At 41.8% G+C, this 12271-nt stretch overlaps 1 long non-coding RNA gene across 1 annotated transcript; it reads left to right on the forward strand.

Moving 5' to 3' along the window:
- Positions 1 to 11164: 11164 nt before the first annotated feature.
- Positions 11165 to 12271, forward strand: LOC133707403 (uncharacterized). The gene is made up of 3 exons (XR_009845106.1): positions 11165 to 11437; positions 11562 to 11590; positions 11661 to 12271. It is a non-coding gene; the product is annotated as an uncharacterized LOC133707403 (long non-coding RNA).

Here is a 12271-nt window from a genome sequence, read left to right on the forward strand (position 1 = left end):
AACTCACGGGCCTCCCACGCATCCAAGCTGGGGCCATGGCCTATAATGCCAGAGTATCACTCTCTTTGGCATTGGCGCCATGCCTACCTCTGTGTAGGGTGGCTCTACGTCCTCTCGTAGGGACTTCCATCCTTGCGGGCATGTTTACAGCATATTTGTGTGATCTCGTCACTTTAGTAGGGATCGAGATGAGACATAGTGGGGACAGGCCACGACAATTCCTGTCGTTCCTGCTGAACATCTGTGTTCTTATCTCCCCCTAACGACGGGAAGACTGTCTCATCAAAGTGACATCAGCAAATCTAGCGGTAAGGAGATCGCCATGCAAGGGCATTAAGTGGCGGACGATTGTTGGAGTCTCAAATCCAACTGAGTTGCTCATTCGTCTGTAAGGACCCATTATAGAGCGCTGTGGCGGCGCAATTGGCACATAAATGGCACACTCAAATATGCGTAAGTACGATATTTGTACCCAGTCACTAGCTGTAACGCAGAGGTAGATTGAGTGGCAGTGGGTCGTAGACGAATTAGCATAGCTGCATGCGATATTGCATCACCCCAAGCGGATATAAGGAGGTTGGTGCGCATTACCAATGTCCGGACTACCATCGTAGTCCTTTCCGCGAGACCATTTGGGTGTGCTCATGGGAATATGATGTCCAACATCAGTCCCAAATGCAATAACTATCGAAAGTCTTCAATGTAAACTCACTAGCATAGTCAAATCCAATTGACTGAATAGGATGATTCGGGGAGTGAGCCCGTTGTCATATGATGTGTGCTAGGAGTGTTTCATAAGCAGCATTACAAGTGGACAATGGCACAACACGTGACCAGCGTGTTTGCATATCAACCAACATCATGAGATTTTTAAACGTCCGCAAGTTGGTGGAATCAATCCACAGAATCCCTACGGATTCTATGTAAGAACAGAATGAGTATTTTCAGATCCTTTGCATAGGACGGTCTCAGTCCTAATTTTCCTAAGGAAGTGGCTTTGTAAAATGAGCGAGAGGCCTTAGAAGCAACCAAGGAGAGTTTTGGTTGGGCCTGAGCGTTTGAAACGCATATTGAAGCAAAGTGTGTGACTACATCACCCATCATGGTGTCATGACCATGGGAAGTGGCATCCATGGCGTTATAACCATGGGGATTGACATCCATGGCGTCATGGCCATGGATAGCGCCATATATGGCGTTGTCACAAGGGACTTGGGCGGCCATATGGCGCTCCAAGACAGCTGCAGCGCCAGATGCTGCAACTGTTGCGGTCTTGCTAAGTCCAGGAACCAATTTTTGATTCTTGCTTCATTTCGCTCAAGGGTGTCCATGTGAAGTCTTTAGTAGACGGATCATCATATCATGACCAGGGTGACTTATCCTGTCGAGACAAAGCCAATATGTGTCTAAATCCAAGAGATCTTCTCTCATAACTTTATTGGATTTAATAGCTCGAATAGTGACATAGAGTCCACTAGAGAGATACATAAACGTCTCTAAGATGCGCCTTCGTTCGCAATCATTAGAGGCATTCCAAAGGAACTCATTTCTGTTTTCTACATGCGTTTTCACATGGAATCTGTTGGCTATCCATAGGTGCGAGTTGCCCTAGGAGCGTAGAGAGTTTCTGTGACATTAATCAAGGTGTCATTTGGCAAAGAGAACTTGGGCTATTCCATGTCCTTGAATTAATACTGATGGCCCAGCCATCGTAGTCACAAAGTAACATGCTCATGAATCAAAATGGAGTCATAATGAAAAGAACTCAAAATTTTATTCATAAGCCAACGGAGTACATCATTGTCTCTTAACCATTAGGAGAATCTAATCCAAATGCTTAGTTAATGCAAAACAATGGTAGTCGTCTAACTTCTTTCGGTAATTCCAACGCAAATGTGACTAGGTGAGTAGGGAGATGTCGGTGGAGCAAAGCTCGCTTAATTACCACTTATCTCAAAACCTTCCTAGACATCACATTTACATTGAGTACGCCTATTTTGAAGAAAGACTAAACCATAGGCATCTACTACAAAAATAATATGGCAATTGCCTACATCTCTTGGAAAATAAAGACTTAAACAGAATTGGCGATCTATTGATTCCAGCCAGATTCGTAGTCTTCAACCCTTCACTCTAGATCATCTTCTTGATCTTCTTGTTCTACATAGTGAGCTTCTCTTGCTTCACAAATATGCTTTGTAGGCGGTGACAAGTTCTTCACGAGCTCTACAAATGTGTGCCCAATGATCAGACACTCCACATTGAGAACATACATCTCTTTGCTCAAACTCCATTGATTGAGGCGCTTTGAAAGCGTCATCAAGATGGCTCTTAGTGTTGGTGGAGCCACCAACATGGCCAAAGGCGTTGCCTCCCTCTCTCTTTCCACGTTGACCTCTTCGGTTTCGTGTTCGCCTATTTTGGCGATTACCTTCCCAAGTAGAGCGATTATATGGACCAGAAAGTCCAGAAGTATCCCTAATGTTAGGGTTTTTCTCTTGGCGCCTTCTCTTAGGGGCACGACTATAATTGGATTCCGGAATATGCTCTATTTCCACGGATCTCGAATTATAGTTCATCACAAGGATGTTGTCATACTTTTCAGTGACATTCATAGCTCCAATGAGCTCATGAAACCTTGTGATCCGTCCTGCAGTAACATCAATTCGATAGTTCTTAGCAACCATCAATGCAGAAACGGGGAAGGTAGAGAGAGTCTTCTCAATCAACATCGCATTTGTGATCTCTTTACCACAGAATTCCATTAAAGATTTAATGCGAGGTGCTTCCGAGTTATAGTCAAGAAATCATAGGAGCGGAGGCTATGCCATCTCACTTCTAGGTCAGGAAGCAAGGAAGGAGTCACGGACGTTGCCAAATCTTTCTTCGAGTGAGACCCACAGCCTTCTGGGGTCTTCTTCATTCATACACTCGTACTGGAGCGAGTCATCCATATGACGAGTCATTAGGATGATGGCTTTCGCCTTATTTGCCTCTAAGGCTGCTCTATTTGCTTCCAAAGCTTGAGCTTGCTCAACAGTTAGCACGTCCTGGCTAGGCTCGAGAATCGTATCCAGGATTCCATCGGCCTTGAGATGCTGGCGGACATCACGAACCCACCTGTGATATTCAGAGCCAGTTGTTCCCAATGGAGCAAAGTCCAATTTGTTCAGGTTACTCATCCTGAAAGAGAACAAGAAATTAGGGCTAGTTTCGGAGCGTGAAAAGCTACCACGAAAACATATAAAATTTCTGAGCGTAGTCGCTTCCAAGAAATTAGGAATTTCCGAGCGTAGTCGCTTCCAAGAAATTCGATTCCAAGAGGGGTTGGATTAGATCGAAACATTGATGTGTGTGGTCGATCGTTTTCTTCTCAACAAACTCTTAAGTTTGGAGGACTCTACAAGCTCCAAGCTTGGAGTGAGCACGAACCCCCACAGTTCGGCTTTTGGTCTCCCCTATGAAGAAGAAAGGGGGGTAGAAGAAGGGATGTTGAAAGTCCCCGAGAAAAGAAGAGAAATTGAATTTAAAAACTCTAAAAAACGGGAACGTTTAGTAAAAAATACCTCTAAATAAGTCGCCGGAAAGTTGGCCGGAAAAAGTCGCCGGAAGTGGCCGGAAAAGTCGTTGGAAAGTGGCCGGAAAAGTTGCCGGAAATCGGCCGGAAAAAGGTTGACCGGCGTTGACCGAGGTGCTGACGTGGCACTCTGACGCTGACGTGGGCTGCTGACTGGACGCTTGCGTGAGCGCTGACGTGGCAGGCTGACGTCAGTGGGCTGAGAGGTTGGGCTTCAGGTCTTCTGGGCCGAGCTGTCTTCTCCTGCTGTTGGGCCGAGCTGGGTTCTGGGCCTAGGGTTAACCAGATATGGGCTCGGTTGACTGAAGCAGGCGGAGGTTCGGTGGTTCAGTTGATTCAGGCGGCCGGTTCGGGCGGTTTTAGGCCGGTTCCGGTGGTGAATTTTTGGCTCCGGTGATCTGGGGTCAGGCTACAGCTTCTGGTGGAGTATGGAGGCAGTAGGCTGTGAGGTTTTCGTTATTTCTGGGGGCCGGTCCGGGTATTTTCCGACCGGTTCTGGGGGCAGCGCCGCTAGTTCTGGGCTTCTGGAGGTAAGATCTTCAAGGTGGGCGGCGGAGGTTTCTGGGATTTGAAGGCTACGAATATTAGGTTTCAGGGTTAGGGCTTCGTGCTGATAACGCGTTGTAGAGAAACTGAATTTGAGAGGAATTTGCTGTGTCTTCTCATTGATAATAGGGGCCTCTTTATATAGAGGATTACAATGCATAGAATCTCAATCGTACAAGGAAAGTAATCGTACATTGAATAGGAATCTAGATCCTTCTAATTTAACCCTATTACCACTAGGTCAAGTAACCTAGAGTTTGGTCCAAACACAAATAGAGATATCCTTAAACATTATGTAATTAATCTATTTTTATTTATATTGTAGTAAATAAGCGGAGTTGTGGATTTAGGAAGAAGTTGTGCGAAATTGGAGCAAAATGGGGTTTCCGACAAAAAGACGAAAGTCAAGCTTGAGACAAGTACATTGAAAGGAGCGAAACTTGATGGAATTGCAGCAGAATTAATTAAACTGCAATTGTAGCATCAGATCCTCCTGAAAGTAACACAAACGCTCATATCAGATACCGATACTTCAACTACTAATACCAAATCAAAAACCCAGAAAAAGCCATCAATGAATTTATCCAAAACATCCAAAAATCTGTGCTTTACCTTATAAACATCCCCAAAATAAAAAATTGCAAGCTATTCCAAATATATAAAAAATTATAAATAAAAAAAATCAATCGAAAAAGAGAAAATGAATACTAATTTTTAATTGTTCTTTTGATTAAGGATAGTTATTTATATACATGCAGAAACAGTTGCAGGTAGAGAAGGGAAATGTGAAGCTTCCATTACCTTATTCGAAGAGAATTAAAGTCTGCGGAATCAGATTCTTTTTGGGTTATGAAGTCTGAGATATTGTGTTGCAAGGATGAAATTGTAGACTTCACTTCGGGCGGTGGTTGAAGTGTTTCAGTGCGGAGAGAGCGAGAGGGGTTGTCGTGTTCTTGGACGTTTAAATTGGAGGAAAGAGACAGTTGCAGACTTTTCTAAAAGATGGGTTTTAGCCTTTTCGGTAAGATGAGGGAGGCTACAAATTTGCAGTTGAGAGGGGAGAGAGAGAGAGTAATGATAGAAATTAAAAATGATTAATTACTTATTACTAACCATAGTTAAGTTATTATACACATGTCATGTGTTTATTGAGGGGTGATACCACCACCAATATTTAAGTGGTGAGCAAATTTGAATCCCCACAATTTCATTCTGCTGATATTTTTGTCTCCTTTTTCTCCCTCATTTGCTGACGTCACTAGCACATGACCTTATCTTCCTCTCTCTTGCAAAACGACCAGCCACACATTGAATGAAGAATACCCTGCTGCCGCACACCCATATATATATATATCCTCTCCTCCAACAGTGCCGCAACACACACCACCACCACCTCATTTATTATCCCTTCTCATTTCTCTCCCCCATCACCACTCACTCTCTTCTTTTCTCTAATTTTCATCTTTTTGGGACTCACTCAAGGCCTCAAGGGAATCATCATCAAGAGTATCACACCTTAATTTGGGTAGTTGGGTGAAGAAATTGCTTGATTCATACTAGCTCATAGCTAGAAGTGACCAAGCTAACTCTCCCCTCTCTTCCTTATTATCTATTTCATAATTTTTATATACTTTTGTTGATGGATTCTTGTATGGATTGTGAGTAGTTCAATTTGGGAGTTAGGGTTGTGAAACCCTAACTCATCTTGTATAAATATTGATGCTTTACCTTTAATAAATGCAATTTCCATTGTGTATGCTTTAAATCCGAATTTATTGGTCCTTAGAAGCATGTTTCTAGGCCTTATCAACCTTTGAAATTATGTTGTGGGCAATTGTGATGAATAGATTGATAAATTGACAACTTATTGGTCTTGTTGCATCTAGAATTTAAGTGTGGTAACCATTAGCTACCTTAATTGTAGCTAAGCTTGCTTGGGTCTCTATTATCTTGCTCTCTAGGCCTCTAATTTTAGATATTGCGGCCTTGACCGGCGTAATGCCTAAGTTAGAGAGTTGATTGTGGCCTTAACCGGCATAGTCAATACACCGAAAGAATAATTGGTTTAGTAGCCTTAACCGGTACTAGATATGGGACTCGACACATATAGGAAATGCATGCATTTGTGAAATTGGCATCGATATTTGCAAGATAGTTAGTGTGAATCACCCGACACTCCCATATTTCCATTAATTTGAAATCCGAATTTTAATTTCTTGCTTGATAATTAGTTGTTTGATTTTTATTTTAGTTTGCATTTAATTTAGTTAATTCCCAATTCAAAACTCTCGAAGAAAATTCTACCTTCCATTGTGCATAACTCATTTGGGCTACAAGTTAGTGGCTTTGATTAGGCTTAGTGTGAGCTAAGCCGAGCATTGCCGAGGCTTGGTGCCTTGTGAATATTATTTTACTTTATTTTATTTTTCATTGTATGCTTTTGAGTTATTCTAGCGCCAATTACCTCGGTTAGGTCCAACACCTAATCCCCAAGGTACGATAATCAAGGTTTTAAGACTTCCCTTACTTGACAACGATTCGTACGCTTGCGAGAGTATATGAATCAAGTCAAGCTACCATATCTTAAATCACCAATTAAGATGGTCATACTAGACCCATGGTATCTCAACAAATGAAATTCTATTATCAAAACTCAATACTCAATTTCACTATTTCCAACGATAATGAACTCAATACGTCCTATGCTACCCATATCACAACAATTGCACCAATACATATATATTTCACGTAAATATATATATATATATACACACACACACGTAGTCATCCACTCAAGAATGTCACTAATACCAACTATAGTCATAGTTAACCAAATAACTCCAAGACAATATGGTGATTATGCTCATAATGAATATCGTGAGATTTACTCACCTCTAAATCCTGCTGCGTCTTCACACGCTAACCAAAACCAGCACAAATCGCCGCAATCCGATCAACATAAGCCTGTCAAGTACCTAAACACATATGGTCTCGATTCAGTGCACGAATCACAAAGTGATTAAAGTCCGAACCCCCGTTTTGAACTAAAACCACAAAAGTGACGCCAATCGAGGCGAAACCACATCCGAGACCACCCAAAGTCTCTGGAATACTTCTACGATCGATATGTCAAAACCACAAGTCAATTGAACACTCGAATCCTCATGGATAGAATAATCGAACGGTTCGAAACCGTAAAAATCATAACATATTCATACGATCTCCAAAAATTGCGTATTATATATCGAAATGCTCGTATCGACGAGTAGATGATATATAAAACCAGAAACCATCCCTTACATCGCTGAAACACTGCCAAAGTGCCATCACAGGCGGTGGCACAACCACCACAACCACCACCGGCCAAAACTCAAAACCATCTTAATCCAACCGTCCAAAATGTCAAGAACACAAAATAGAACAACTTTAATACCTAGAGTTCAAGCCAACTCGGTCTAGATCAGCCAATATCAAGCCTGCAAGCCGAGGATCACTGTTCACCTCGTGTTGAACCACTTCCCACGTAAATCGCTCCAACAACCACCAAGGATCGACAGAGGAGGCTGCTACGAACTCAGGAAGCCGAGTTTGAGCCGCTGTCGTCGTCGGAACTGAGAATTCCGACCGGGTCCGAATACCTCAATCTTCGCCACCTTACAGCGCCGCTGTGGAGGAGAATCGTCGTTAGAGGCCACCACAGGGAGGAGCGGAACAAGGAGGCGAGTCGGTCTGTCCAGGTTTCAAGGTCGGAGGTCGCCGGAGTTGGAAAAGGCGGCCGGGTCGGATACACGCGTCCAGGTCGGGTCGGCTACGTTTCCCGAGAGAACAGAGAGTTTGGAGTTTCCGGAAAATGAAATCTTCCAAAAATATAAATAGTAATTTCCGAAAACGGAAACCCCTATTTATAAAAATTTCCAAATTTTCAATTGCTCATAACTTCTTCATACGAACTCCAATTTTCGCGTTCCACATGTCCACGAACTCGTATCGACGCGCTCAACGACTTTCATGAAGGAAGTTTTCAGAGACACCCAACGAATAAAAAGTCAACCCTTGCCCCCCCATAAAATGACGCTTCCTGAATAATTATTCGCTCGAAACACTTCCGCTCTATCCACGAACCACGAAATCGTCCAATAACCACTAATTAAATTTCAGAAAAACCTCAGAAAATAATAACGAATTTCTGGGGTACTACAACAATACCCTCAAAGTTTGGGTCCTTACTATCTATGGAGCTTTCAGAAGATACCTCCCAATCAGGTTGCTTCTACCTTGAACTCTCACCCCCAGACCTCCCAATCAGACTCCACATTGGGCCCTTCCTAAACATCTTCAATCCACCAGCCAATAAACATACCAAGATCCATATTCTGTTCAAACACTTCAAGCTCCTTAACAGTAAAAATCCTCCTTTCACTTGTACAAACTATGTACAAGTCCAGATACTTGGACCTTGGAGATACATACTGACATATCTCCACTGCCTCTTGATCAGTGTTTATAGGCAGATACCCTGTCCCCTATTCACTACTAGGAATTCTATACCAGAACATGATTGGGGGCTGTTAGTACCCCAAATCATATGCCTAGTAATGTATCCCTGTCAAACCCACCTTATCTGGGTCTACTCCATCAACAAAATACACCTGGTCCCCTCCATAAATCTTATTCAATCCATTCTCACTATGAAATCTGCCTCCATGATGAATCCTCATAGTGAAAAGTTTAGGATCTGCAATTGTAAAATCAAGGATTAAATACTTTTTACTCCTCAAACTTTTTCCTGAAAAACAGTTTAGTCCCTCACCTTTTAAATTAAACTAGATAGTCCTTATTCTCTCAAATTCTCACACAACATGTCCACAACAGGTCCAAAATGAGTATTATACCTCACTTCAACTTTTCTTATTCTTCTTTTTTTTTTTTTAATCCTTTTTTATTTATTTTCTCTCTATCTCTCTCTGCTACTGAGTCAACTCACCGAGCTACATCGATTCCCAATTCCCAATCGGAAACCCTAGCCATTTCTCTAGATCCAGCTCACTGAGTCTGCCCCGCCACCGCCACCACCGGGAATGGCTTCTTCGGAAGCCGATTCCCGTCTTCGACAGGTAGTTTCTCCAGCCCTAAAGAAGATCATCAAGAGCACCTCCTAGGTTGACTCTCGCCAATCTCCAACGAGAGGTTGTCATGTCCTTTTGACATTTTTGACATGGAAGGAAGAGAAGAAGAGAGCGATTCCAGCGAAATCCTCGACGGCGAGGCATTTATGATGAGACGAGGAATTGGAGCGACTCCGGTGACTTAAATCTATATAATCTCCTTCGTGCTCGGCGACGACTCGTTGTCCTTGGGCAAGACCCTCAAGTCGTCGTCCCGTTATTTGAGCAGGGCTTTGTAGCGGTCCAGTATCGGAGTCATCGGCGGAAGCTTCTGAGCTAGGTCAGGCATGGGATGGGTGTCTGGAAAAGCGAGGGTTCTAGAGTTTTCTCTGGAAATCTCCATGAGAATTTGAGAGAGTGTACGAGGTGAGAGGTAGGGTTAGGGTTGCCCTCTATCAAGGCATGATCTAATGTCGAGGGACCATGGATCTGGGCTCAGAGAGAGAGAGAGAGAGAAGTAGAAAAAATAAATAAAACAAGATTAAAAAAAACAGAGAAAAAAGAAGAAGAGAGAAATTAGAAAAAAGAGAGGGAAAAAAAGAGAGAGAGAGGGGTATAATAGGCATTTTGGACATGTTGTGTGATAATTCGAGAGAATAAGGACTAAATTGTTTAATTTAAAAGGTGAGGGACTGAACTGCTTTCTAGAGCAAAGTACAGGGAGTAACAAATATTTAATCTTAAAATCAACATGTTATTTTAAGGATTGAATTTTGTTTAGTCCTTGTACTCTGCCTCCAAAATCGTTTCAGTCCCTGACATTTCAATTTAATCAATAAAGTCCCTGACCTCACAATTTCCATCCAATTAGTCCACTCTGTTAGGGTTCCGTCAAAATCTGTCGTTAAGTTGCTGATGAGGCCATCCATTTCACGCCACCTCAGTTATTTGCATGCCACATCATTGAGAAATTTGTCCAATATACCCTCTTGTAGTTTCCTCCCTTCTTCTTCTTCACACCCAAAATCTTAAGCATAAGAGAATCACCACCACTACCACCATAACCACCACCGAGCTCTCTCTCCGAGCCCAACCACTACCACGAACCTCAATTCTCTTCTCCTTTCCTCCTCTGCTCACCAAAACCCAAATCCAACAGTGTTATCCTTCTTCTGTGTTCTAAATTCTCAGATCAGTCACACATCTTCAACACCAACCCTGCAAGCAGCATAATCAAATTTGTGATCAAAATCCAAAATCCACCGTCACTACCACCATAACCACCATCGAGCTATCTGTGAGCCCCCGAAAATTTTGTTTAATTTTTAGAAGGTAATTTTTCGTCAATAAGATTTTCGCAAGGTGATTTAAGTGAAGAAATCGATTTTGGAAATTGTTTTGGTGTCGAGACCACCTACTGGGTTGACAATTTAAGTTTGGGCCAAAGTCCTTTCATTTGGGCCTAGAAGGTACTAAAGTTTATTGCAGCAAAAAGATCTCCGAAGCAAATTTGAAAGGAGAACATTTTAACTTCGTACTTTTTCTTGTTATTTTAATTTGTCGCATAACGTATGAAATTACGTATTCGTAATGTACGAATGTATTCGAGATTAGATTAAGATTATGAGGCCATTAAAAGGATTAAGAAATTAGAGAAAATCCAATTTGGGTCTAGAAAAGTATTTTTAAAGTATTGAGGCTTAGGACAAGCCCGGAAAATTTTCCCGAAAGGATTCGGTGAAGTGTCGGAGAAATAAGGATGTTTGGAGATGTAATTTTCGGATTGGGCTTGAGGAAATTAAGAGAAAAAGAAAGTTGGAGCAGCCCAAGCCCACTTGGCCCAAAAAGAGGGGCAGATTCGACTTTTCACAATTAAATTTGGGAGAGGTATTTAAGGAACACATCCCTCTCAAACCCTAGCCACTTCCCTCATTTTCTCCATCAGCTTTCTCTCTCTACCGAGAGCCTCTCTCTCTACCCGGTCGCCGGAAATCGCCGCCGCCGCCGTCGCTGCCGCACCGCCGCCGGCCGCCGCCGGTCGCCGGAATCTGGATTTCAACCAAAATTTCCAGATTTTCTCCTCTTCCTTCCCTCTTTCCATTTCTCCAACCAAAATCATGAAATTTAGCCATTTAATCCCCCAAAAACCCTAGAACCCGAAGCTAAAATTGGGGCTTTTGTGATTTCTTCTTTCCAAGCTCAAATCAAGGTATTTTCCATCCTAATCTAGCCTATATTCCTTCGATCTATACATCTTTCTTCCTAAATCCCAGTTTTTGATTTGGGTTTGTGATTTTGTTTGCATGAACCCGATTTCTCCTTGAACCATCAAGCTAGGCTATGGGTTTGACAAGGATTTGTGGTAAGGATCTATCCATGCAACCTTGTTTCACAATTTTTGGTTGTGGTATTGATGATGGACGGATTTGTAGGTGAAGAAGGCCATGGAGGAAGCTTAGGCCGTGAGTTTTGAAGAAGAAAGGGTAAGGAATGGGTTTTGGACAAACCCTAGAATTTTTGGAATTTATTTGGTTGATTTTGATTTTGTTGAGATATTGTTGTTGTTGAAAAAATTGTGAAAAATAGAGTTTTGAAGAGAGTTTAATTAGTAGGATTTTATTGATCTAATTTTCAAAGGATTGGAAATTGGTGTTGAAGATTTGGTGATTGTTGTTGTGTTATTTTGGCCAAAAGAAAAAGAAAAGGAAGAAGAAAAGAAATGGCTTTATTTTTGGAAGAAAATGAAGAAAAGAGTAAAAGTTGAATTAAATGAGTTTTACCTTGGTAAAGTGGTAAAAAGTGAAGAAGGTGAAAGTAAAGGTAAATTCGGTAAAAAGGAGGTAAAAGGTAAAAGTGAAAGTGTGGAGGTAAAAGTCTTGGTAAAAGTAAAAATGTGAAAAAGGAGAAGTAATTGGGTAAAAGGGAAAAGTAAAACTTTATTTATAATTATTTACTTATTTATTTTTAATAAATAAGAAATAATGGTAAATAAGGGAATACTTGGTCAAAAGTCAGAAGTCAAAGTCAACGGTCAAAAGTCAAC

This window comes from Rosa rugosa, chromosome 4, assembly GCF_958449725.1.
Source record: "Rosa rugosa chromosome 4, drRosRugo1.1, whole genome shotgun sequence".
Classification (NCBI taxonomy): Eukaryota; Viridiplantae; Streptophyta; class Magnoliopsida; order Rosales; family Rosaceae; genus Rosa; species Rosa rugosa.